Source organism: Camelus bactrianus, chromosome 20 (assembly GCF_048773025.1).
Source record: "Camelus bactrianus isolate YW-2024 breed Bactrian camel chromosome 20, ASM4877302v1, whole genome shotgun sequence".
In the NCBI taxonomy this organism is placed as follows: Eukaryota; Metazoa; Chordata; class Mammalia; order Artiodactyla; family Camelidae; genus Camelus; species Camelus bactrianus.
The window spans coordinates 14,586,852-14,613,682 of record NC_133558.1 but is presented as its reverse complement, the minus strand read 5'-3'; the positions used below and the strand labels follow the sequence as shown (position 1 = coordinate 14,613,682).

Sequence of the window (26,831 nt, the reverse complement as noted above, 5' to 3'; positions counted from 1 at the left end):
AATACAAAACAGAAACAGACTCACAGACATAGAATACAAACTTGTGGTTGCCAAGGGGGTGGAGGGTGGGAAGGGATAGACGGGATTTCAAAATTGTAAAATAGATAAACAAGATTATACTGTATAGTACAGGGAAATATACACAAAATCTTATGGTAGCTCACAGAGAAAAAAATGTGACAATGAATATATATATGTTCATGTATAACTGAAAAATTGTGCTGAACACTGGAATTTGACACATTGTAAAATGATTATAAATCAATAAAAAATGTTAAAAAAAAGTATTGTTAAAATTAATTTCACCTGGTTTTCTCCATTTTCTTAAACATGGGTACTAGAAAACTTTAAATCACATTAAAATTTTATACTTAGGTAACCATATTTGCATTATATTTCTATTGGACAGCATGGTTCTGGGTATCCCATTGATTCTGTTGAATGAAAGAAAGAATGCTGACTTAAGATCAGCATTAGTATTTTTATATCAACATAGAAGCAGTCAATAGAAATGGTTAAAAAAGAGTGAGGCACAGTTGTTTTTTGAAATAACTTTTGTATCTGGAACTACATTTCACTCTGAGTCACTTGCTGTGAGAAAATGCTTACTCATCACCCAGGACTCCAAAAGGATGAGAGGGCGACAGACTGTCGGCCAGGCCACACCACCAAGGCCAAACGACCTTCAGTCCTATGACGGAGACTTAGCAGAGCAAGAGACCAAGCACACGCTCTGAGAAACTGCCAGACAGACACGAAACAGCTCTTCTGGGAACCCCACAGTTTTCTAAGCTTCTCCTCATCCTAAACATAATGGTTCTCCCAGTCCAATTATTTGCCTCTAAGATATTCTTTAATTCTGTTTTAAGAAAATTCATTGCAAATCAAAAGCACTATGAGTTATCACCTCACACACAGGATGGCCACTGTAAAAGGAAAATAATAAAATAGAAAGTGTTGGTAAGGATATGGAGAAACTGGAAACTTTGTGCAGTTAAGTCGGACTGTAAAATGGTGCAGCCACTATGGAAAACTGCACGGGGGTTCCTCAAGAAAAATGAAAGATCCAGCAATTCCATTTCCAGGTATGAATCCAGAAGAACTGACAGCAGGATCTCAAACAGCTACTTGCAAAGCCATGTTCACTGCACCATTAATTACAACAGCCCAGAGGTGGAGGCAACCCAAATGTCCATCAACAGATGAGTGGATAAACAAAATGTGGTTTAAACATACACCGGAAAATTATTCAACCTTAAAGAAAAAATGCCATATGCTACAAACTGGGTGAATTTGGAGGACATTGTGTTAAGGGAAATAAGCCAGTCACAGAAGGACAAACACTGTATGATTCCACTTACATGAGACATCTTAAGTAATCAAACTCATAGAAACAAAAAAGCACAACAGTGAATGCCAGAAGCTGAGGGGAGCTGAGAAAGTTGAGTTGTTGTTCAGTGGGCACAGAGTTCTAGTTTTGCAAGATGAAAATGTTTAGAGATCTAATGCACAGCAATGTAAATATATTTAACTGAACTGTACACCTAAAAATGGTTAAGATGGTAATTTTAGGTTGTTCTTTTTTTTACCACCACAAAGAAGAAAGCATGCCCAGCATGATCAGTTTTACTGCTACCAACGAGTCCACAATGTAGACCATAATCCAGCATAACATCTCAGCATCCTTTACAATAATAAAAGAAGAAAATGTGCTCAGATATTGGTAAACCAATTATTATAGTAGTATTATTCACAACAGGCAAGAGGTGGAAACAAACCAAATGTCCACTGACAAGTGAATCAACAATATGTAGCATATCCATACAAAGGAATATTACTTGAAAAATGAAATTCTAACATGCTAGAACCTGAATGAACACTGAAGATATGATGCTAAGTGAAATAAGCCAGCCACCAAAGGGCAAATACTGCCAGATTCCACTAATATGAAGTATGTAGTGTAGTCAAGCTCACAGAGACAGGAAGCAGAATGGCGGTTGTCCAGGCAGAGGGGAGGAGGAACAGGGAATTATTGCTTAATAGGTAAGAGTCTCAATTTGGGAAGAAGAAAAAGTTCTGGAGACGGATGATGATGATGGCTACAGAACAAAACCAAAGAACTTAATGCCACTGAATTACAGATTTTTAAATGGTTAAAATTATATATTCGATGTTCAGTATATTTTACCATAACTGAAAAAGAAAATATGACAAGAGGAAAGGTAAGGAGGTGAGAAGCCAGACGGGGCAGGAAGATTAGAATGACCGTTGCATCGTCCAAGTAGGAATTCACACATCTACCCGTGACTGCCTTCAAGTGTTGATTGAGCATCACTGCTTCTGAACCAGATGGTCTCTATGACAGCACTCTGTCTTCCAAGAAATGCACTTCCTTTTCATTCTGCTGCTTCAACTGGCAATGAGATTCAAACATCAGACCAAGGGCACACAAACAAGCGAGAGAAAGAAAGGGAGAGTGGGTGCACATGCTCTCTTTTGGGTAAGAATGATCTATTTCTTTTAACCCACTGTTCCTATTCTTGGACCCCATCTGTCCTCACCTCTGTCAAAGTCAGCGACAACAAAAATTGGCCATACTTGATGGTAAATATACTTTCAGATGCTATAAGTGATTCCTAAAATGATCTAGCAAGGTAGTAACAGCAGACATTATGCAGCAGACATGGCCCAAAGTACTTTAAAAGTTTTAATATTTTCGACAGCAACTTTACACTATTAAGGCTATTTCACAGACGAGGGAAACTGAGATTAACAAAATCATCTGTCTGAGAGCACAGGGAAGATGAGATTTTTTTTCACTCAGGTCTGGTTGCTCCAAACTAGGGCTCCTGATTGCTGGCGGTGAGGGCACACTTCAAACACAGAGGCCATCCAAATCAGAGGAATATTAATAAATCAGAGGAAAGAGAAAAGTCAGGAGGGGTAAATCTAAGCAGGCACTGGCTAGCTAACTCCACTGCCAAGATGTGAGTGGTACCGAACTACACTGCACACAAGGTTGGAAACTTAATATTTTATGAGGGCTGGTTACCATGTTAATTTGAAGGGTTTTTTTTTAATTTCTGAAACTCGGCCTCAAACTTAATAATCTGCTCTCCTACAGTGTCCTTTTCTCTAAGTTACATATGTAAGCAGAGGGAAACATCAGAGGGAAAACAAAAAGACTGCAGCAAGTGTGTAGACGCTTAATGAACAATAACGTCCTCAGTTATTCGTGCTTTCTAAAACATAACACCGTACATAAAAGTCAAGCCATGTTTAAGCAGCATCAGAGGACTTGATTAATACACAGCTGCCACTGATGGTTTGCCTAAACCCAGGTTACAACAGGAGCGTGTTCATCACAAAGCTCCGATTGGACCATCTGCTGAAAATGGGACAAAAACTCACTAAAGAGCAACAGCTCCCTAAATCCCTTGTCCTCACTTCCTCTCCCCCCAGAAACCCAGAAAACCACTTTCAGACGTATCAGAGGATCAAAGCCTTTCCTGCCATGAGAAGCTTAAAACTACACAGACTTTTCCATTTGTTCTTCTCCTCCCTTTACAGGTATTATTTTCTGAAACTCCCAAACTTCTGCCCCTGACAACAAAGCTTTCTCACACAAGGCACTTCCACCGCCCCCCACCCCCATCTCTCTGTATCCATTTTTAAGCGTCTGGAAAACACCAGAAGGGGAAACAAAGGGCAAATGCCAGTCTGTGACCTATGTCTGGACTCAACCAAGCATGATGTGTGAATCAGGTGTGTGGAATGGAAGTTTCCATAGCAACGAGACAGCCAGGCGGGCAGGGGAGTCACACACTCTTTCTACGAAGGTAATAGAAACGGTGAGGCCATCAGTGGGCCCTTGAAGGGGAACGCAGCAAGCCCAGAGCTCTCCAGGGACTGTATGGACCTAAGTCCTCGGTGGCTCCTTCCCGTGCACCCTGCCCCGGGTGCCTTCCCACCAATAACTTGGGATACTCTACCAGCTCTTTTTTTGGGAAGAAAGAGGGGAAAATCAAGTATTATCTCAAGGGAGTTGCTCATGAGAAAAATGTAGAAAGGACTACAAGAGAAAAATGCTTTCCTTACGTAGAAAAAAGGCTTCTTCGCTTTCCTTCGCAGTGTGCTCTTAGTGTGAGCCCAGTCCACAGTGAAAAGTTCTGGACCCACACTTTCTATTTTACAGATTTTTAAGTTATATTTGCTATAGGTATTTGAACAATCTTCTAAATTTTTAGGAAAATGTGTTCATTTTTAAAACAGCTTGTGTTTTAGACCCACATCTTGGAAGCAAAAAAGTATACAATTTTAATGGCATCAAAGTTGTGCTTGGTTATCGAGCTGGGAAAAGGTAGTCTGAATGCCAGCTCTATGTGGACACTATGGCTTTTTAGGCCATTTCCCTAACTTGAGGCTCACAGATGTTAACAAGAACTGGAACAAGGCCCGTGCATTTGGATCCAAATCATGTAAGACCACAGACTCCGCTCTTGGTCTCGTTTACTGATAGCTGTGCTCTGGAAGAGGCCGTTCAGTTCCACCAGGTTGCTACTCCGGAGTCCAAAGAGAATCACGGTGTGACCTCTGCTGACGGCTATCCTCTAGCAGGGGGTCCCTTCTACACCACAGACGGGATCATGTCATTCAGTCTCCAGACCCTTCAGTACCTCCTTACTATGCTCTGAGAAAAGATACAAAATAGTGTATGAACAGTGCAAAACGAGCACTGTGGAGAAATGAAGGACAGCGCACTGCACGCTGACGTCATCCCGGGGAGACTGCTCTTCTTAGAAGATTAAAGAAGGGCCTGGGCTGCCACGTCAAGTGATGGAAACCAGCGCAGAGAGGAAGTGAAATCTGCAAGATACACGGGGTGAAGAAATAACGCTTGGTTGGGATAGCGGTAGGACACGAGTCTGGGAAAGCAGGCTGAGTAAGTGCGGTAACAGATCACGTAGAAAAGGAAAGAAACATGTGAAGGGAATTTAGGTAGAAAGAGAAAAGAAAGAAGGATCAAAACTAAAGGAAAAAAAACTAAAAGGAAGAAATAAAAGTGATGTTACAAAGCACTTATCACCAGATAAAACTTAAATTTTAGATGCCTGGATGTGAATTAAATGTAACAAGTAAAGATTTTTCCTGATAGATTAGGGAAGTGTTAAATTAAAAAAACAAACAGGGAGGTCAGTATTGGCTGAAGGGCAGCAAGGTGGGCAATCTGAAATGTTATGGTTGGGAGGAGGATACAACTTCCTTGGGAAGCAGTTTAGCAATGCAGGCAGGGGTCCTTTAATAGACACAGTAGTTCCCATACAGAATGCTAACTTGGTAAGTAATCAGGAATACGGAAAAAACCACTCATGCCCAAAGATGCTCTTTATAGCACTGCTTACCTAACAAAATAAACCACCACCAACACAATTAGTACAGCAGAAAACCCAGAGGGAGCTTGTGAAACACACTGTGATACAGTCACATTAAGAAATGCAACTCAACCGTTAAATACCATGATAATTTTGCTGTTGCAGGAAGAAAGTCAGAATTCAAAATGTGTGTGACCCTACCTATGTAAAAATGCGTGGAAGACATAAGCACATAGAAATCAATACTAAAAGGCAATACATTCAAATTCTCTCCAGGTCATATAATTATGGGTTACTTTTATTTTTTGGAGGTATGTCTATATTTTCCAAATTTTCTACATTAAGCATAGATCACTATATAATTCAAAATTATATCTGGATACTGAAAGACGAAACGTTTTCATTGCTAACAACATTTAGAGAGAGCTGTCCATGCCACGTGAAAATAGTTCCCCCTCTGAGCTGCTTAGTGACAGAGCCTTAATCCTGCTAAACCAGTGACTATGCACGACTCTAAGGGTGATGTGCAGGGCTGCTCCCCTCACGTTCTGCTGTGCACGAGAAATGACTTACACAAGTTATTGCATCATTGCTTTTCCCTAAGGAAGTATTTATACAAGTAAATGTCAACTTTATTTTGGATCTTGATTTTTGAAAGCCTAAACCCCATGGAATATCCTAACCCTTCTCTTTCTTTTGTTCTTCCCCGCATCCCGCCATCTCCTCCCTCCCAACATCCCTCTTTCTCTTTCACAATGTAGAGGCAGGCCTCTTAAATGCTGCCCTCAGACCAGCATAGTAGCACTGTCTCTGATTTCTTCAGTTCTTCAGATAATGTTCAGAGTAGCACCCTCCACACAAAAACAACTTAGAAGTTTCAAAAATGCAACTCAATTTCCGTTGTAGTTTAAGGATATTTACAAGCACCACAGAAAACAACTGCCTGTGCGGTATCACAAAAGAAAGAAAGAAGGAAAGAGGGGAGGGGAGGGGAGGGGAGGGGAGGAGAGGAGAGGAGAGGAGAGGAGAGGAGAGGAGAGGAGAGGAGAGGAGAGGAGAGGAGAGGAGAGGAGAGAAGAAAAAAATACCCGGTACATCAGAAGCCAACATGATACTCATTTAAAACGATATGAGAAGCACTGCCCTCTCAGAGCAAACCTTCAGTCTGTGCTGGGGCAGGAAGCAGAAGTCAGCAACAGCCCACTGCTGGAGAGGGGGCTAAAGTGGTGGTAACTCTAAATCAAAGAGGGAAGCTTGAAATTTTTCTACCACCAAACCAGGCAATTAAAACATTAAATGTGAAATGTGAGGCACTGTAAATTTCCTAATATGGTCGAAGTGCTGAGTTTCCCAAATGATGTTTTCTCATCTTTCAACATATCAAAGAGCATGCCAAAGCCCCAAAGAAACATTTCAGTTTTGAAAACAAAAATAAACCACACACATCCACATTCTATTAATAGCATTGTCTTGCCTTAAAGACCTTGCGTCCTTACCCCATTGTAGTTTACATAAATTTTAACATTACTGAAAACTTCCATCCAAAATAAACTGGACTTAGGAAGGAATGGGGCAAAAGTAATCAAATCCCTCCCTTATTTTCCTTACTGGAGACCAAATGTTATGTTCCTCATCGTCACACCTTAAGACTTTGTAAGTATGTTGTACATCTTCAGCGCCATTTCTTAAAGAGTGCAAAGAAGGACAGTTGGTGTCAAATACACAAGTTCAAGCCAACTCTACAACATTTGGAGACCTGGGGTAGCAGAACACAGCTTGGATCCGAAAATCCTGGCAGAAATTGTCCGACAAAACAAAGGACAGGTCAAAGACCCCAAAATCCAGACTATAAACTCTTGATCCCGTCACCATGAAAAGGAAAAATGCTGTCTCATGGCATTTTAAGTTTAGAGACAGGAAGCAGCCATTAAATGTGGTGCTTTCCTTCTTCAACTCAAATACCCACAAGCTGCTGCCTGTGCGCTCAGGGGGAGTGTATCGCGCAGCACAGGACACAGAAGCCGCCCACAAGACACTCCCATGTTTGAGGGAAGAAAACACATTAAAACAATGGGAAACAACAAATGATCATTTACTCTACCCTGAAAAATTGACCATGTAATTAAAATGTCAGTTCAATTCCAGTCTTTTTGGACCGCCTTGACTGAAGCAAACCCTAGAGCGTCTCTACAAGGGCAAGCAAAAGGGAAAACCAGAGCGATGCAGGGACCACCCCTGATCAGGTGAGGAAGGAAGAGGACGGACTCAGAACACCAACTCAAATGTAACCAAAATGGAAAGAAAGGAAGTACAGAGGGTGGTGAGATGAAAAGATCACCTCTTTAGAACCAGCAGATCCAAGTTCTAATCCTAACCCAGCCACTTACACACACCGGGCAGTTTGCTGACCTGTGTTCCTATCCCATTATTTAACATTTACCTACTACACTATGGCAGATGCTCTTCGAAGCACTTTACAGCTTTTATTTATCCCAAACAGGGGAGGCTGGTTTCATCATTATCCCCACTTCACAAACGGGGAAACTGAGGCACCAGGTGGTCACAGACTTTGAAGGTAGCGAAGTTAGGATTCAAAGCAGGGCAATCTGGCTCCAACATCTGACCTCTACACTGTCTCATTATGAACTACTTACTTTTCAAAGTTGTGGTCCAGACATACTGGCATGAATGTCCAGCACCCAGGGCAGTGCCTGACTTAGCAGAGGCTGAATCATCTCCCTCCTCCCACTTCTCCCTGACTCTCTCCCCCCACACTGTGGGAGGCCGCAGGCAAGATTCTGCACACAGATAAAGGCAGCTACATCAATTTGCAGAGGCTTGGGGGCTCCAAGGGCAAGCTAGGAAACAACCCTCTGTCTCTACCCCCTGAGGCCTGGAACAACAAGAGCTCCAGCTCAAGCAGAGACGCCCCGTACTTCCAGACAGAGCCTGCCTCTGTTTGTTACCATCTGCATTCAAGGCACAAGCACTGGAGACAAGTCTTAGGGAAAGTGAAAGGCTTCTGATTTTTGACATATCCATATACAGCTCCTAGCACAAACACAAATACCACATCACACACGTGACATCAAACAGTTACACTGTACCTACCAAGGAGGGGAAATGATCTACTTTCCAGAACTTTCCATTGCCTAGAAAATGGCAGAGTGTCTGTATCAGGCTGCAACTTGCTTTAAGACAGTCCAGACACCGACACTGAGCTAAAGGACAGAGTCCTATTTGAAAATTACTTAAGAACAAATTAGGCCCAGGGACCTTGACGAGCTGTGTTGTAAAACCTGAGAAAATTGTGTTTTCCAGCCCTTTGGCAATTTTCATGAACTGGTAACAATAAAATAGAGGACAGACACTATTTTTTTTATCTTGATCTCAGTCTAAATTATCACTGAGAAAGGTGAACATGTTATCAGTTAAATGGCCTATATAATTGGGCAAGTCATGATCTAATACATTTGAAAAGTCCCAAGTGCGGAGCCAGTACCTGTTACTAATATAAGAAGTTTATAAATGCTACCAGGTAGGAATGCTGTCTACACACTCTTCCAATTTTTCTTCAATTCATAAAAATTATTTTATTGCACTAAAAAATACCACTACAGTGAAGGACTGAAGCTGTTGTTTTGACCCAGAGAATGAGCTAACATAGTTTAAAAGTAATTAAGTAGGAAAGCTGACTTTCTCCGTGGCTCCCCGGTTCCTTGGCGCCTGCCAAACCTTGCGAAATGACAGTGCTCGTCACCACGTGGTTTCTAAAACCATAAGCTTCTCCTGTGAGTAAGCTTGATTTTCTGCTTTAGAAATCCATCACCTGCCAGTGGCTCTCACAGCAGATTGCTAAGAAAGACGCCCCAAAAAGCCCAGGTGCATGCACCAGGGATCCAGATTTCTGTTCCTTTCCACTACAGGTCGGCACAAGTGAGAGCAGACAGTGAAGAAACCGCCTTCCTAAAATGTTCACTAGCAGTCTTCCGGTTACCAGTGGAAAGGGGATGGGAAGGGATCAATTTGGGAGTCAGAGATTTGCAAATATTAGCCACTATATATAAGAATAGAATTTAAAAAAAAAAACAAGTTTCTTCTGTATAGCACAGAGAACTATATTCAGTATCTTGCAATGACCTTCCAAGAAAAAGAACATGAAGATGAATACATGTATGCATATGCATGACTGGGACAATGTGCTGTGCACCAGAAATTGACACATTGTAACTGACTGTACTTCAATAAGTAAATAAAATGTTCATGAGAAATGGCCATTTTCTATCGGGGAAACAAAAATAGCACCCTTCAACATACATCTGCACAAACCCCCGGTGTGCAGTATGCCTCTGTCCTCACATGCCTGCCACACTGATGCTTGTGGTTCAGCCCAGAACGCTGGAAGGGGGAGACAGGAACAGAGACGCTAACAGCAATGAAAGAGGAGGACGACAGGAAATTTTTCAGACGTTTATGAACCTGTGTGAACAGTTCCTTCTACTTACTATTTAAGTTCTTACCCTCCCCAAGCAGGGAGATTTGTTATCTCCTTAGTAACTTCAAAAGCCATTAAATGGGAATGAAGAGGGGAGTGAGGCAAGCACGGTGTGTCTGTGTGTGTGTCTGTTGTGACTCAGCAAAAGCCGGAAGCCTTGCAAAAGGACTTCAAACAACAAGCTGGAAAGGAGGACAACAGCTCCCATCCCCAGACAGTGAGAAACTGCATTATCCTAAGGGATCACGGCCACCCGTGCTCAGCGCAGATAAGTGAGAACCGTCTCTGCTCTGGCCAACAGGAGCCGTGCAGCCACAGCTGCTCACAGAAGCTCTGGGTGGCCTCCATTCCAGCTGCTCCAAATGGTTTCAAGGCAAGAGCACTGCAGCTGGGTGGTGCTCCAAAGGGCAGGGGTGGGAGGGCAGGCCAACAAAGTGGAGGCTGGCAAGTTGCATCCCCTCACCAGGTGCTCTAAATCCCCTCTCTGGGCTGAGGGAAATCACACAGAGGTCTCCAGACTGACCCTCAAGGCAGCCGTGTCAGAATCGGCCTCCCCACCATTCCATGGCAATGAACTGAAACTGTGCCTCCAAGACTACAGAAACTGTGGGGCAACTTTCCTGCCAGGCAGTTCTTAATGCTCTAGGAGCAACAGGATAATGAATGCCACTTGGCCAAAGAGAGGGGCATTCCGAACACAGTCATCAGGGAGACAGAAGCCTGGCCACACACCCTCCACCGCAGACACAAAGCCCCTGGAGACATTCCCTTTAAAGAATCAGGCAGATCTGATCAAGAACTTACAGCTGCAGTAAAATTTTAAATTAAAAGTGAACAAACAACAACAAATCTTAACATTTGTTAAGGAAAAGTATGTGAAAGTGACAGTAGGGGCTCACTTTGGGGATACTGTCATTTGCAGGGAAGAATTATCTAAAAAAAAAAAATATTTCACTTATTAAGTACCTACAGCACAATTTTGGAGTATTTCTTGTCATGGGTTACATTTTACAATATTTTCACATCTATGTAGTAAGTTCAGCTGCCAAAAACTTAGGCAAAAGTATCAGGTAAGCTGATGATGCTGGAATCTCCTACTTGCATGAAGACCCCATACCAAGTAACCTTTCTGCAGAACCTAATTTTGTATATATTTCTTTTGAAAGAAATATATACACACGTCATTTTTTTATTATACACACACAAGTGTGTGTGCATGTTAGTGAACGAGAAGTGCTTAAGACAGAAAAATACGAAAACTGGAGCACTGGCTACCATATGAATGCTGACAGTAGTACTTCATGCAACACCAAAATGGGTAGAGGTGTTAAAAATTATAATTAAGTCATCTGGCATCTAGATCACTGCAACGGAAGTTGAAAGACCCAGGAGACATTTTCCACTCAGCTCCTGATTTGCTATGGGGCCCACATCAAGTTGTGCTATGCCTCTGTTGTAGCACTTCACACCACCTACCTCAGAGAGCTGTTAGAAGATTAGATACCAAAAAGGAAAATCCTCAAAGCCCTCTGAGTTTCTCATAAATGTAAGACACGCAATTTAATAAAATACCATCACCCTCACACAGCTCCTAAGAGGCTCAAGGATATAGGAAACAGGAAATAGACACCAGCAACTCAGCAGGGCAGACACCTCACACATTTAAGATGAGGGAGGCGGAGGGCAGTTCTTTCCCCAGCTTCTAGTGAAAAGGTGGGGGAAGTAACTCTGAAATTCTGATCTCCTCAGTCAAAACAAAACATCCAGAGAAGGGGGGGAAAATACAGTCCTGTTTCGACAAATCACTAGTAAGTCAAAAGAAGCAATCCTGACAAGTATGACCAAATGCTTGCTTACAGGTCTAGATTTACAAGAAGAGAAACAAGCAACATGACACTCGCAGTTTTTCAGTTTTAGTAAAGTCTCATATTAAATTGGTTCCATAGAGGAGTAAGTGTAATGATATCCTCACACTGAATGAAATTTAAGCACAGAATACATGGGGTATTTTTAACCCATTTGTACTGGAAACAAAAAACAAAGTGGACTGTATGTAGCCACCTAAAAGAAACAATTACATTGGGGCTCATAAGGAAAATCAGGAGAAAAGTCTTAAACATATACTGAGAGTCTGGATGATGGAAAATTTGAAATTTGAATTGATTAAACACATATTCGTTCTATAGTATTGTCAAGCACTTATTGTGGGCCATGTGTCAGGCTAAATTTAAAAAAGGTAAATAATATCCTATTTCTGGCTCTCATGAACCTCAAAGTCTAGCAAGGAGACGACGCAAACACAATAAAGCAGAACACAATGTGGTAAGGGTTAGAGGCAAGTACAAACAGAGGGCTGAGGAAAAAGAAAGAAGTAATTGATTTTGCATAGAGAGAGGGAGGGAGGGAGAAGGGGAGGGAGGAGAGGGGTTCAGAAGAGTCTCAGAGACTCTGACACTTGAACAGGACCTTACAAGATGAACAGTACTACACCAAACACAGAAGAAGAGAAAAGAGCATTCTAGGTAAGCAAACAGCAGTCCCTATTCTCACGGCCTGTCCCATACATACACCCTCGTTAGGTGAGCAGCAGCGGAGACAATCTGGGAGGGCCTGAATTCCCAAGTCTTCATGGGAGAAAGAGCACCCCAGGAAGACATTTTTAAAGGACTTGTTATTTCAACAACTCAATATAGGAGACTGAGGCAAAAGGGACAGGAGCAGGGGAGGTGGTGCCGGCCACGGGCATGAGACAGACCCCAGGAAAACTGGCAGCATTGCTGAGACCAGTTCTCTAGGGAGAGATGAAGTGCATAAGGAGGCAGAGAAGCCAGCAGGCTTGGCAAGCGTAACCATGACTCAGGGATGGTCAGGACCAGGGTTTCCAGGAGCAGGCAAGCAGTCATATAAGGTGGGTAAAATACAGTGTAACTGGATGAATAATGCTCTCCAAAGACAGCAGATCCTAGTCCCTGGAACCTGTAAATGTTACCTTGTAAGGCAAAGACTTTGCATATGCAATTAAATTAGGGATCTTGAGATGGGGAGGTTATTCTGGATTATCCAGTTGAGCCCTAAATGCAATCACAAATCTGTTTCCAAGAGGCAGACTGGACTACAGATAGAGGAAGGGAGGGAGGTAGATGCTGGAGTGATGCAGCCACAAGCCAAGGAGTGTCAGCGGCCACCAGAAGCTGGAAAATACAAGGAGCAGAGTCTCCCCTAGGACTTGGGCAAGAGTGTGGCCCTGTGAACACCTAAATTTGTTGCTTTAAGCCACCAAGTTTGCAGCCTTGAGTAAGGAGTCATAGGAAACTAATGCACACAGTGGGCAGAGAGCCAGCCCCCAGGTGCTCTCAGGTGTCACACTCACCAGTCTTGAGAGGAATAATTCAGATGGAAAGCACCTCACTGATCGAGACGTTGAGGTCCAACCTGAAGTCTTAGAGAAAGTCTAGAATATTACACTGAGTAACTAGCAAAATTTAGGTAATGGGGCCCCAGTAAAGTCCAGAGTAGGTGAGAACAAGACGGGTGGGAGAGCTGCAGAGCACGGACACTATGTGATGACACACAGAGGAAGGAAACTGGCCACGATGACAGTGATATGGATGACAGGTGACTCAGAGGGCATCACAAGGCCACCACATTTCTGGTCTAGGGAAAGTACACATTGCATACAGGAAGAGTAAAGAGATGGAAAAGACTTACCTGCACCCTGGCTCAGTCAGGACTGACTCAGGAACTAGACCAGGACTAGACCATCAAATCAAAGGCAGCAGTGGATGCAGGTGTGGGAAGATTTTGGAAAAGAGGCCAACGGGATATGAAATGCTAAAAATCTTGCAATGTACTCTTTGGTCAATAAGGGAAATAACTCAGTAAGATCTATTTCAGGAGGATGGGAGCAGGGTGGGATACCCACAGGAGACCAGATAGCCCAGTAAGAAAGCGCCTGAACCAGCCAAGGTTGGAGATGATAGCAGCCAGATGTAAGAATGGGAAAACGGTGGTGGATTAGAAAAGTATCTGGAGCACATGGTAAGTTACTGAAATAAGGAATGAGTGATTGATAGGGTGTGGGAGCAGCAGGCAAATGACAACCACCACCTTTGAAGCACAAAACTCAAAGGAAAAGGTCAGAGCAGAACAGGCAGAATGAGCTGGTCTCTGGCTATACTGAGTTCAAGGCATTGGCGGGTCAGGCCAAGGGTGACAGCCAGAAGCTGACAGAACGCTCAGATCGAAAACTCAATGCCAAAAATACTTGAATACTTGCAAAAGTTATCTGTAACACGCTCCTTCAGTCTTCTTCCTCCTGCTTTGTCCTTAGGAAAGGAATCTAAAAATGGTTCCTAACATTTTAATATCGTAAACACAACATTTTTGAACTATAGTCATACCACCCACTCATAAGAAAAACCTTGCATTGGCAGCACTTAAAAGTAAGTCAGAAATGTTCTAAGAGGTGGGGAAACCTTACCATTAGCCATTCCCCTTTTCTGTTAGTTTTAAGGAGATCTAGTAAAATGCACAACAGAACAGCTATCCATGGCTCAGAAGCAGTTAAAGATGTTCAGTGATGACCCCAGGGGTGACCTGATGATGGAAAAGTTGGCTCACATTTTATATTTGCAAAAGACATCAAGTTAGACACCGCTAACGCAGTAAATACAGGTCCTACAAAGAGAAACCAGTATGTTTACTAACAACCACCTGAAAAGAGATGAGCGAAAAAAAAAAAAAAATACAGATTTTCTGCGGAAGAAAATGCAAACTGATCAGGTGCCCCCTCCCACAAAAAAACACCTCATTTGTTTCCTAGAGCTACAGAAACCATATTCCCCTTCACCAAAATGCTCAGGTATACAGCGATCTGTGGCAGAACACAGGCAGCTCTCGCCGTTAGCCTGCGATTTCTCACAGCTGATACGAGTGGGAATGTGGAGATGACTTCCAGGGCGCAGGGTCTGAAATTCCAGATTAGATAATGCGGTAAGGGTGACAAGGGGAGGGCAGCAAGATATAATGCAAAGATGCAGAGGACTCTGATAGAACCGCTGTCCCTGAGCAACTGTGTGTGTTCACATAAATAAGGTTCTTGGTCCTACAGTGGAGAGACCAGAGCAGTACAGAGGTGACAATACAACAGTAACTTTATCTTAGTAGGCTGTTGTAGACAAGGCAGACCAACAAATATCCGTAAGTGAGCAGATAAACGACCAAGTCAAATATATGTAGGTAAAAAAAACATGAGCAAACAGGGCTGTATTTGCAAGACCTATTATGGAAACACATCTCATTGTCTGCAAATAAAATTTGAAGGTCATGAGAAGTCAGGAGGAATGCTGTTATTCCAGAATAAAGGACGTTGTCAGCTAAGCCCAAAACATGTCCAACCATCACACCACCTTGCGTCCGCATTTTATTTGTATGAACGCTGCTGCTTCATAAGTATCTTGTCTGATCCTTGGCACGCCCATGTGTACGTTGACTTCCCCAAGTTTTGACCACGAATTCACTCCACATTTTTAATTTAGTGCCCACTATAAAAATCATACTGAGGTGACATATAATATCTGCCCCTAGGAAATTAGAAACCAATTAAATGAAAAATATAAAACACGGAATTATAGCAATGGATAACATAAAATGGAAATAAAAATGGACAGTTAAGTGTTCATACAAGGCAAGAAGTGACAGAAAAATATAGGTCATAAGTCTGTAAGTGAGGTGCATACATGCAGGACAATGGAAAGCTCCTGAGGGGAGAATAAAAAGATACATGAGGAGAAAATGGGTGAAGAAGATTCCAAAGGATTGGATCAAAAAAGTTATAAGCCTCATGTGACTGAAGTTATGACACTTAAGCATAAAAAAACATCCTGCTGCAGAATAGAAGATGTTACGAGCAAATGACAGTAAGGCCAAGTGAAGACAAGTGGATTGAAGGGTCTAGGCTCTACCACCGTAAGTTTTACATCAGGAGTGAAATAAAACATAAGAGCTTTAATCAGAAAACTACGCAGGGAAGAGGACTGAACACCTGCGTCTTAGAGACTAGCTAGAAGGCCATGAGGGCCATCTATAACAGACTGTAATCATCTCTGGTATATCATAGTATATAGTAAGCTGTTCTGGTACAGGAGGCATGAAGTCATGAGTTCCTCACCAGGGAGGAAGCAAGGAAAATGCTGAAAGAGGGATGGTTACGGAAAAAAAGAGAATTAAGGAAAAATTCTAAGGTTTCAGTGACTGTAGATGAAGAGGATAAGGAATGGCGGGAAAGGTGAGAAATTGCTTGGGATTACAGCTCAGTAACCAGAAGAGTAAGGATACCACTAATAAGGCACCAGGAAGGAAGACGGACATAGTTTGAAAAATGATTGTTTTGAAGACATGGAATTTGAGGTGCAAACAGTGTAACTCACATAAAGTATCATCTGTAAGGGTAACAGCAACTGTGAGTACTGTGGACGGAAGATCCCGGGTTAGAAGTGATCACTCTCATGGGATATTGAGATAACAAATACACGCTTAGAGAAACCATTTAGACAATGAATTCAGGGGCTATGGGATAAAAAGGTTTGGGAATTTCTCCAACACATCACAACTTCTGATTTTAGTGACAAACTATTAAGCAAAACTTTAAATTAAAGAACTTGGAAATACTTCGAGATGAGGTTGGACTTACAAAAGGGACCATATTTCTCAAAATATTTCAAAAGACCAGTATCTAACAAGCAAAAGTCACCCTAAAATATCATACTGTCAATTCTATAATGAGTTCAAAATTTAGTAATGACATTACACTGCTTTCTATGGAATTTAACTACATAAATAAATTATGGTTAATTACTTGATTTTAATCACTTCACACTGCGACCAAAAAAAGCGTCACCAATAGGTACATAGGGTCTGGTGTTTTTAGCACCCTTTCCCTCTTGCCGTTGACAACACGGTAATAACCATTGACCTCCATGTTCATGGTTTCTTAGGACCTTAAACTCTGTGAGCTTCCATGTCTAAGAGCTGCAGAAGGTTTCTGAAAGTAGGAAGGTAAACTAAATATTTTCTTGGGTTATTTTCAAGTTTCTGGCAGAGAACTCAAAGCTCGAAGAGATTTCCACAGCCGCATAGACCATGCACAGAGGGGTCTGGAGCTTGTCGTTAATTGGAGGGAAAGGACACAGCTCCTGCACAGAAACATTTAACCATCAAGTCCTACCTTCCAGTTAAAGATGTCCTAGTCATCATACAACAAACAAGAAAAGGAAACTGCCCTCCTGTCTCATTTCATCTCTCCTCCTGAAGTTACCCACCGACAATAGGAGGAAAATCTAAAAATGATGCCTCTTTGTTACTAGTTTATTTGGCAATTAATAGCCAATATTTATTTAACACTTGTTATGTATTTGGTATTGTTCTAAGCCCTTCAATATCCACAAAGACCGTGTGAAGTAGGTACTGCTATCACCAACCCCATTTTATACAAGGAGAAACCAAAGCACAGAGAGGCTAAGTTGACCAAAGTCACATCCTTAAATGTAGTAGAGCCAGGATTTCAATCTCAGCAAGATTCCAGTGTCTCACACTGAATACCCACACTGTCTATTCTTTTTCTCAAATACACGAGCCAACACCTCAACTCCTATTTTTAAAAAAAGTAAACCATTGTTTAAAGACAGTAAACAGAGTCTATGACATAAGTGTTTTCTGATTATTGCAAAAACCTCCAAGAGTACCAGTGCAAACAAACCAAATGAAAATAGCAACACACACTTTCTGAGGATACTTTAAATAAAATTTTAAAGATTCCACTTGGATGTAGTGAAACTGCTGACCATTAAGGGTGGCAAGGAAAAAAAATAGAGTGAGCCTCACTAAAAGACAAGTTGGAACCATCCACTCCTGAAAAAAGTGATTCTCCCACAGACATTTGTCCACTTTTTAAAGTAGACTTTGGACTCAATGCAGTTATTTCTCTTGAGATGACTTCACTATGCACTTCACTCTCCTAATTTTCTCATTTTCTCTAACTGCAGTCTAAATCTGAGTTTAAAACAATTATATAAGCATCTCACACATGATCCTTGGTAGGCATGACAACTTTCATTTAAAATTGATTTTTAACCTGTATTCCTGAAGAACAGATTTTAATTGAAGGCCTTTGTAACCAACAATCAAGCTAATTGTATTTTGATTCTCCTTCCATTTCTCTGGCTCAAACGTTCTCATCAGGAAATTTTTCTTTAAGACATTTATTTGCTACCTTATTTCAAAACTTAAGAGGAGAAAAGGGTCCTAATGAAAGGCAGAGGAAAAAGCCACCAACGATTTCTCGATGAAATGCAATTTCTTATGGGACTCTACTTCAGATATGGGTAGAGGAGGAAGTAATTTTTCGATTCAATCTTCTGTGATCCTGTGATAATCCAGCGTTGACAACATGGAACATAAAGTATTAGATAAATCATATGGTTATATAAGGCCAGATCATCACAACAGTTTTAGAAGCAGAGTGCTAGAAATGTCATTAAAAGCTTTATCGACAGCTGCCAGGGAGAGCAGGGACAGCCCCAGGCCCACCAGGTCCTCATACATGACCTGAGGTCCTAATGAATCCTTCCTCCAACACCACCAGGGTGTGGACAATGTTACAGGAAACGTGGGTGCTCATGTTTCACTCTCCCTAACCACACACCTCTAACAGTACCCAATGCCCAACGTAATGCTCATCTCAACGGAGAAATAAGATCCACAAAGAAAAAGTCTTTTAACCCCAGCGTCAGTAATGAGAACCACAGAAGCCAGAAGTTCAGCATTCAAATTAATAACACTTCAGTAACTAAATTTTTTAAATGCTGTGAAATTAGTTTATATAAAGGACTTGGGGATTCCATGAAATTTTAGGAATTCTCTCAACTTCTTAAATCTTAGCTTAGATGTATTTATGCCCCTGAGAATAAAAAACTGTAGGCAGGCATAAGCAGAATAAAACTTTAAATCATACTTTATTACTGCCCTCTTCAGAGATGGTTCTTAAGGCTTCATCCTACACAGAACAGTCTGAGCTAGTTTTTCCTTAAGAGCATAAAACTAGCACCCAAGGTAGCTGCTCAGGGGTGTTCCAGGAAACTAAGATTCTGTACTTAAAGTGTGAGACCCATGGCATGCTCTGAGTCTTCCTTCTTGGGAAGGTATAGCATACGTTAGTAAATTCAATACACTGAGAAACTTTGTTAAGTGTTGCCTACTCTTATTTGATCAGGGAATGCATTTTCACAAAATATAGGGTATCAGGGCTGCATAAAGTACAGTTTGGAAAATGTTGCTCTCAATGCCTGAGCTCAGCACTAAGACTTAAGAAATTGACCCCAAATTACACTTCATCATAATCAGTAAGCTACACTGACAACTCTGATGATCAATGCTGATCTCACATCCCAGTTTCGCCAATAGAAAGAAAGCTTCTCCTCTGGTCCAGTCCATCGCCTCTCCCTGTCCCCAATAGAGATTTGCTCCACTGTTTTAATCAGACCATTCCCTGTGCTAGAATTTCTACCATCATTTTATTCAATTTAATCCTTTGACACTGGAAATAAAGTCCCACCTCCCATGTCTCTTCCACATAATGTTGTCCTACCTCCCCCTGAAGAGGCCACCTCCAAGTAAAACAGCACTTTGTCAGGACTCACCTACTTACTACCTGGATTAAGGGCTCCATATTTGCTGCACAGATGTCTGGTCCCCCAACTATCCAAGGATTGGCTGAAAAGAGGCTCTGAGCTCTTGGTTTCTACTATAATATTTAATATAGTATTTTGCTCCACCAGAGCAGACACTATACACAAATGCTGATGAACTGAAAACCCCTGCCAGTAGCCACTCAAATGGTACTGAAACGCCAAGCATGGCTTTCAGCATTAAGTAACAGACTGACACTAGGAAGACTCCAAACACTTAACTGGGCATATTTTTAATCTCTGGAAAATCTTTTGGCCTGTTTTAGAAATTACCAAAAGGACACAACCTAGGTCTGCAAACTGACATCTCAAACGAATTCTGTAACAATGACTTAATGAACACGGAACATACTCAGGCCTTTAAGAAAATGAGCAGCACTGGGATTTCTGTTATCTCTGGTGACCACGAAGTCCATTCCTTACTCTCTACGTTGTACATCTAAATTTGTGACTTCTAATATATTTATGTGGTGCATACAAAAGTCTTATTTTATTTCCTCTCCAGAATATCTATGTAGCTTTCTCTCTCTCAAGGAACCTCAGATGATAGCCTATCTAAACACCATAGTGACTACAAGGGTATACTCATCTCTATGGAGGAAATAAATTCATACCTAGCAGTATCTGATTTTGGCAAGTCAAACCAAGAAAAGTAACGGAAGTCTGAAGGGGCAGAATATTTACAAAGAATTCTGGACTTCAAAGTAACTGTATGATAACCTGGTGAGAACACAGTTGACCCTTGAAAATAGGAGGATTGGGGTGCCAACCTCCACACAGTCAAAAAAAAAAAAAAAGTGTAACTTAGTTGGCCCTACATGTCTATATACAGTTTCTCTGTATCTGTAGTTCCACATCCATGGATTCAACCAACTGTAATCCTGTAGGCTCCTGTAGGATCCTGTAGTATTATCTATTGAAAAAAATCCACATGTAAGTGAACCCACCCACACGGTTCAAATGTGTGTTGTTTCAAGGTTAGCTGTACAATACACACTGACCACCTGAAAAACCGCTCAAGATAGGAAAATGGCCAGCCTAAGAGGTTTTCTTAACTGGTGAAAAAAATATATATGCCAATAAATACAGAATGACTGAGAAAACACTACAAAAGCAGTTTTTCATGTAATTCCAGAACTAGAATTACTGTCCTGTGGCAGAGATTACAGAGCATGCAAACTTGCCCTTGGGAAGCAATCAAGAGGACAAATTAAAAGCCCTGGAGCAAGTGGTCTAGGTTCAAATCCTGGCTCCATTTCTTACAAAGCATCTGGCAGTATCTATTTCTTCTCTGAGCCTCACTCAGTTTTCTCATCTGACAAACAGATGTAAAATAGTTTCTACTCCATTGTGCTGTTGTGACATTTCAATGTGATAACACCCATGACACTCCTACAACATTGCTGAGTACAAAGAAAGCACGCAATACATGTTACCATTATTACATCCCTGTAATCTAACTAAAGGACTTATCCTGAAGGCTGGTACTGCAATTACAAGATTAGCACAAAAACCTCCACTGTGCTCCCTTTAATGCTATTGCTATTGAGTGGATTACTACATGCAAGAGGAACAGAAAAGGCTTGCTGTGGGAGTTACAAATATTTACAGTCCCTAAATCCTACCTACCTCCTATAGGGGAGATAAAATACAACTTTAAGCAAATAATAATCATCACTGGGCAATCCATTAAGCAATCTAAATTACAATTCTGATATTGCCGTATCTGTGGAAGTTGTATGTTTGTGTTATACTGTCCTTCATTTACATATATGTAACCATGTTTTTACCTGCACATTGGTTTTAGCACCAGACAGAATCACTTCAAACATGAAAGATACTGTTTTCTTGTTTCCTTGATCAAAGGAAAAACTCACAAAAGAAAAACCTACATCTTACTGGTTTTTTCATTTCACTGAACACATTCATGAATCTTGTATGGAAAAAGGAGGAGCACACGTTTTCATTTTATTGCTAAACAATCCAAAATAACACACTCAGAAATCTTTCATTATCAAATACATGTTTACAAAATGATAATAAATTAATTTAACAAAGTCTTAATAGGTGTCATTTAAGGAAAGATCTGAAACTCAAACCTACTTGGTAACATTCCAGGTATTTGCTTTTTGTTCTTTCTTTCCTATCTCTATTTCTTCAATCTTTTCCCATACCTCACACTCGACATCATTTTTTGCTTTGTTTTTTTGGTTTTTTGTTTGTTTGGGTTTTTTTTTTCAGGTCTCATACTTCTTTCAGGTCTTCTAAGTTATCTTTTATCTTTTCATTAGGTAACAATTTTGTTGTAGTTAATTTCACATAAATATTTTCAGCACTGTTAGTTTCTAAAAGTCGAGTCTCATTTCTCCCTTTGCCCCTCCCACCCTGCTCTTTCCTTTCAGAAGGATTGCTTTTTGGTGTTTGATGTTGATGTAAAGTTTAAGTGACAGAGAGCATAAGCTGCCAACTAAATCCAGCTTCAAACCCACTTGCTGAATGAGGTCCACGCTCTCCATGAGAACATGGTCTCCTACTCCTCTGAAGGTGGAAAGATTTGATTTCCAGTCAAAGTATTTCTCTCCACAATGGGGAGAAACATGATAAATACACAAAACAAAAATAGTTTTCTACACAACATATATTGAGTTTGTCACTGCACAAGCATACCTTGGAGATACTGCAGGGTCAGTTTCAGACCACCAAAATAAAGCGATTATCACAGCGAAGTCAATCCCACAAATTTTTTGGTTTCCTAGTGCAAATAAAAGTTATGTTTACACTACACCGTACTCTAATGAGTGTGCAATAGCATTATGTCTAAAAAACAACATATATACCATAACTTAAAAATAATTCAGTACTAAAAAATGCTAACCATCACCTGACAATGCAGGGTTGCTACAAACCTACTTGGGAAAAAAATGCAACATCTGCAAAGTGCAATAAAGCAAAGCACAATAAAATGAAGTATGCCTGGAAATGGAATATATAAAATATGTAAATTTCTCATGACATAATGAAATGTTAATATTTATACATATATAGAAGCTTAAACAATTTTACATCCTCTCTAATGTAATCTAGTGGTGATTCTATTATTTAAGAAAATAAGATTCTTTGAGATTTGCAGATACTTACTACTAGATATAAAATAATAAAGTTTCTTCTGTATAGCACAGGGAACTATAAGCAATATCTTGTAGTAACCTATAATGAAAAAGAAAACATGAAAATAAAATATGTATATATATGACTGAAACATTATGCTGTACACCAGAAATTGACACATTGTAAACTGACTATATTTCAATTAAAAAAAAGAAATGAAGATTCTGATATTTTATTTTGGTCTCATTAGCATATGTTTAGTATAAAAATGCCTGAGTTTTGGAGGATACCTGCTCATCTAGTACACTATAACATGCCAAAAGGCCCAGAAATCATAAAACGCCATGTTTTACTTTGCACTGTCATTGTTATTTCTATGCAGAAATGTTTCAGACAGAAACAGCAAGATGTTAATAAACATAAGTTGAGAACTTTTTTAAAAAACCTGTGTGTTTCTATTTATACTTAGGGTTATGTTTCTATTAAATTAAAAGGGAGTATGCGGTCATTTAGCTCAGGCTCCCCTCCTGAAACTGTGTTTCAACCACAGGAGAACCTGGGGACACAACTCCCTTTCTAGGAATTTGATGTAAAGCTGGCTCATCTTTGAATCCACCAGAGGGATTAGTTAATGAAGACCTACAAAGGACATAAAAATACAGTATTATTTCAAAAGCAGTTTAAACACAGGAATTGAGCATTAGCAATGAGGCTCCACCAAACACGTGGGGCATGGGGTTCAGCCCTCGGGCTGTCTGCTTGCCCCCCACCTGCCTGTCTGCTGCTGACTCCATGTGCTCCCCTGTGCCAGCCAAAGACCCCACATGTGGCCTGGGGACCCGCTAGTAGCTAAATGGAAAGGGTCTGACACCACTTCACCTTTCTCTACAGAGGTCACTGATCTCAATTTTCATAATGAATTGCTTTAGAAATGCATTTGTTTTTGAAATAATCCAGAAGAGAGATGTCAGATTTTTCTGAGCTAGCTCTTCCATTATTTAATAACTCACCAAGAGTGCCAGTTGTAGGTTAAATTGCAAAGTCAATCAAGATTTAGGGGACCTTCTAAAATACTTTTCCAGTTCCCCTGTGTTCAACCAGGACACCTACAAAATAATCTACCAAATGTCCTTCATCCCCAAGCAGCCCACCCCTCATCTTAACCGCCTCCTCCCTTCACACACTTTCCTCAAGATCCCCCCTTACAGCACCCACCCTGTCCCGACTCTCTGCTACACATCAGGCTAGCATTTCTTAAACTTGAGTAATCTACTAAGGTTTCCTCAACCTCCCAGTACTGACCTATTTTATTAGATTTTAAAAATATGTATATAAGCACAACTAGAAATAAACTCCTTAAGCTTGAACACCTAAACAACTTTAGAGCCAAAATACATTTATAAGAAAAAGACAAAAAGAGCTATAATAACACAATTTAACACCATGAATTGAATGTGATGGTTGAGGCCCTGCTACTACTAACTTGTCACCTGCAGCCTGACTATGGCACTGATGCTCCAGCCAAGGCTCGTTTGTGCTAGAAGCACTTGCACTGCTCTGGGCAGCAGGGTGGTTCAATTCTCCCACCTCTTTTTCCACTAACCTCCATCAGAAAAGGATATCATCCAGCCTAAACTTGCTAGAAACTCATCACTGAGAAATCAGTCATTAGCCAGAAACAAAGACTACGACTCAGAGGCTGGCACAAATGTTAACACAGGTGCTGAGTTTCATGGGATGACCTTGTTATAACATGACCATTCAGATGATTCAGGATGTGTTTATATCAGTGTATTATTGTTATCAAAATAGAAACACAAAGTTGAAACGCCTTGGTAGAGAAGCAAATTCCCTGAGGGTATATGCTCTGGACAGATGACTGCGGAGGCAACTGATGGACCTGTCTCCAGACAGGCTCCTCCATCCTTACTCTCGGTCCAGCTACCATATGGGAAAGCAGTATGAGTCAGCTTCTCACATGGAACATCTTACTGTCCAAGAATATTCATCACATGAAAATAAATTCTTGGAACAGACAGTAACATCTTTAATCCACAGATCACCTTTTTAAAACTATAGAATCCCATGCACGATGTGGAAAGAGAGAGAAAGAGAAAGGGAGGGGGAAGGAGAGGGAGAAAGACTTATTTAGGGGGAAAGTTTTTGGAGAAATTGCTTAATTCTCATTGCTCTCTAGTAACACCACACTCCACCTACACTTGTTCTGATCCCCCATCAACAGCACTGTGACTACTAACATTATCCCCACATCAAATGTAAATTTACACATGCCTGATGTTAAGTATACATACGTGCACATGCACACGCACATGCACACATGCACACCAGCCTGTGTGCCTCTCGGTCCACAAACTTGAGTCTAAGTAGCTCAAAAGCTCCCTCGTCTTTCCTGATTTCCAGTGGAGAAGGTACAGACGTAGCCCTAAAGGCAGAAGCAGTCCTGGATCAAGAACTTTGTCTCACTGTCTTGCTGCTGCTGACCAGACCCAAAAAAGCAGAGAACAGTGTTCATGTTGGAGGCAGAACGGTCTGTCCCCAAGAGTACACTCACAGTCTCACTCCAAAATGTATTTAACCTCAGGCCAGCGAGAAACAGCAACATAAAAAAAATTTTTAAAATATGGACACTGTATTAGTCAGCTAGGGTTGCCGTAACAAAATACCACAGACTGAGAGTCATGAGAGAACTTGATTCTCTCACAGTTCTGAAGGCTGGAAGTCCAAGATCATGGTGTCAGCAAGGTTTGTTTCTTCTGAGGTTTCTCTCCTTGACTTGGAGACATCGCCTTCTTGGTGCCTCTTTGACAGTTGTCTCTGTGCTTTATGTCTCTCTGTGTCCCTGTCATCTCTAGTGTGTCCCAATTTCCTCTTCTTAAAAAAACACTGGCCAGATAGGATTAGGGCCCAATCTAAAGGCCTCATTTTAACTAATCACCTCTTTAAAGACCTTATCTCCAAATAATGAGGTACAAAGTGTTGGGCCTTCAGCATGCATTTTGGAGGAACACAATTCAACCCATATCAGGCATCCATAATTCCACATAAGGTAAAGAAACTGAACACTTGCAGCCCCTCTGTGGGTCCCTCCCAGATCACAAACCCCCTATCAAGGGCAACTGCTCTTCTAACTCTAGTTTTGCAGTTCTCCAATATAATTGCTAAAATTATAACGGTTTTCGAAGTCTTAAAGCTATAAATTTCCCTCTAAGTGGTCCTTTAGCTGTATCTCCTACAGACTATGATATGTTGAGTTTGCTTTATTACCATTTCAAAATATATAATTTTTTTTACATATGGGTTATTTAGAAGTGTGTTGTATAATTTCCAAATAGAGATAATTTTCTAAACGGCTTTCTGTTATTAACCTGTAATTTTGCTGTTATCAGAGAATACACTTTATGATTTCAATTCCTTTTAAGTTACAGAGACCTATTTGATGTCTCAGCATATAGTCTCCCACTTGGAATTAAAATAAAATAACATACTTTAACATAGCTGTAGTCACTGTGGCTATGTTGCTTCAAAATATCCTAACGTTGCTTAAGGAGAAGCAAGCTAAGAACAAATTTTAATTTATTAGGTGAAAGTTTGATTGCCACCTATGGAAAATGGACAAAGTATTTATTTTTAGTGACATAAGTATTCTTTTTTTACCTAAATCATTGAGGAAAAGAGGCTGAAAATAGTATAAACATATCTTAGAGTTACACCATTTTTTAAAGCCCATCATGAAATATCTAAACCAGATCCTAATCATTTACCCTACCTCTAGGAGTCAAGTACAAGCAATAAAGAGACCGACAAATCTTAAAATTTATCCTAGGGCAAAGTGAGCTGGGCTGGAATTTGAGACTTCATTAAGAAATTTCCAATAAAAGATTGTCCAACAAGAAGCTTTATACATAAAAGTTATATACAGTAAAAATGTGAACCTTTTCTCCAAAGACTTCCGGATATGTTATAGGTGAAACCACCATACAAAACTACTTCTACATTTCTAAAAAGGATGGTAACTTAAAAATACTGAGAAAACAAGATTTAATGAAAAAGCAAACTACTCAATGTTCACTATCTTACTTTAGGGAAAACCAT

General features: G+C 40.7%; 1 protein-coding gene across 12 annotated transcripts in view; it reads right to left on the bottom strand.

The window, feature by feature from the left end:
* LOC105084198 (uncharacterized) overlaps nucleotides 1-26,831 on the bottom strand; it is a 987,172-nt gene that overhangs the window by 696,662 nt on the left and 263,679 nt on the right. For 2 of the 12 annotated variants that reach the window (XM_074348164.1, XM_074348167.1), the window contains 2 exons: nucleotides 22,749-22,817; nucleotides 22,278-22,362 (listed from right to left, as the gene is read on the bottom strand). The exons of 9 other annotated variants lie outside the window; for them this stretch is intronic. The gene's annotated coding sequence lies outside the window, so the exon portion shown is untranslated. The remainder of the gene's footprint in view (nucleotides 1-22,277; nucleotides 22,363-22,748; nucleotides 22,818-26,831) is intronic. One more of the 12 variants, XM_074348166.1, reaches the window with a different exon arrangement.